The sequence below is a fragment of the Pundamilia nyererei genome, unplaced genomic scaffold (assembly GCF_000239375.1).
Source record: "Pundamilia nyererei isolate P.nyererei 1_Seehausen unplaced genomic scaffold, PunNye1.0 scaffold00145, whole genome shotgun sequence".
NCBI lineage: Eukaryota > Metazoa > Chordata > Actinopteri > Cichliformes > Cichlidae > Pundamilia > Pundamilia nyererei.
In genome coordinates, this window is record NW_005187546.1 from 1,353,610 (window position 1) to 1,355,169 (window position 1,560).

At 43.8% G+C, this 1,560-nt stretch overlaps 1 non-coding gene across 1 annotated transcript; it reads left to right on the top strand.

Moving 5' to 3' along the window:
• The first annotated feature begins 769 nt into the window (after positions 1–769).
• trnas-uga (transfer RNA serine (anticodon UGA)) lies at positions 770–851 on the top strand. The gene has a single exon. It is a non-coding gene; the product is annotated as a tRNA-Ser (tRNA).
• Positions 852–1,560: the final 709 nt, after the last annotated feature.

A 1,560-nucleotide genomic window follows, 5' to 3' on the forward strand; every position in this document is an offset into this window, starting at 1 on the left:
AAGCACCAAAACAGGAATGGTTTCACAGGTGGAGGACACTGATATGTTTCCCTCCTCATCTTCTCTAACAGTTCTTTCACTAGTTTTGCATCTGCGAGGGTCAGTGTGACTACTGGTAGCATGAGTCCATATCTGGACCCTACAGAGGTTGCACAGTACTCCAACTCCTCCAGGATGACACATCAATATATGTCGTTACTAGAAGGCTTTCTGTCTTGAGAGGATGGAGGAGATTCCAAAACACAGGGAGTTACTGTAGGAGAGCTGGACAGGGCTGTAGAAGGTCCTCAACCCATCAGCCAGAATAGCATCTGCTTCTTTGTGCAAGCAGGGTGATGGGTGAATGAGCACTGCCAGAACTTTAAAATGACCTTCAGCAGGACACTGGTGTGAATTTAACTGGCCAAACAATCACAAACAGACTTTGTGACGTGACTTTTGTCCAAAAAAAATAACCTGCAGCATGATTAGGATTATTTTCCACAGTGAATTCAGCCCTCATTCATTTCCATCTGACAATGTGGTATCCTTTTGTCACTAACACACTGGGGACACTATATGAGTACACATAGATGTTTTTATTTGTTATTAAGATCTTGCATGTTTTCAAAGTGTTCCTTTAATTGTTTGAGCAGTGCTTAATGTCAGTAAAGTTAAAATAGTGGCTAGTTGTGAGCTAGATCTCTGCTAAATGTTCTCTCTTGGGTCACGTTAATCAGCACTAACATTTTTACCTCTAATCAACAGGAACGTGCTGGTCAGACACCCAGCTGTGATGGCCGAGAGGTTAAGGCGTTGGACTTGAAATCCAATGGGGTTTCCCCACGCAGGTTCAAATCCTGCTCACAGCGTTAGCATCCTCATTGGAGCAACTGTAGCACACATAGTTTCCTTATGTATTAAAGTATTCCGAGCTCAGTCTAAGGAGCTTGTAAAGAAAAGCGTCTGGATGCTTTTTTTCCCAAGGTCCTTAGACTAAAATGACCTGGATGACTGAGAACCTTCACATATATATTCTGAACACACTGTTAAAAAGGTTACAATGTTCAGGTATTTGCAAAAGGCCAAAAAGCAGTTAAAGACTGCACAATGTCCACATTTAGACATAGAAGGGTTCCTTTTTAAAGGCTAACCGTGACGGGACGACCACATCTAGCACAGCAAACAATGTCCATGGATGTGTGATGCTCAGTGAGTGTACTTGTTGTTGACCATTTGAATCTGAGGAGCTCCTCTAAGCATTCCCCCCTCTCTCCATCATGTCCATGCAGTTCATGTTGACCTCTCAAACGCTGCATAAAGCCAACATGCCCTGCCTGATAGGATTACAGCAGCAAGCACTTGTATTTGTTGCTGTCTATGACTGCCTCCGTGTCCTTCTCTCCCTCCCTTCCTCGCAGAGTGTTTCTAACTGAGCAGCGACCATTGTTGAGTAATAGAAATCTACTTGAACATGCTGACAGATGGAGAGATGAAAATGAAAGAGGAAGAGAATGATTGTGTACCACTTGCTGCTCTCCAGGTGAAGAGCTCCCAGACCACTTTACGTCGAGCGCCCCA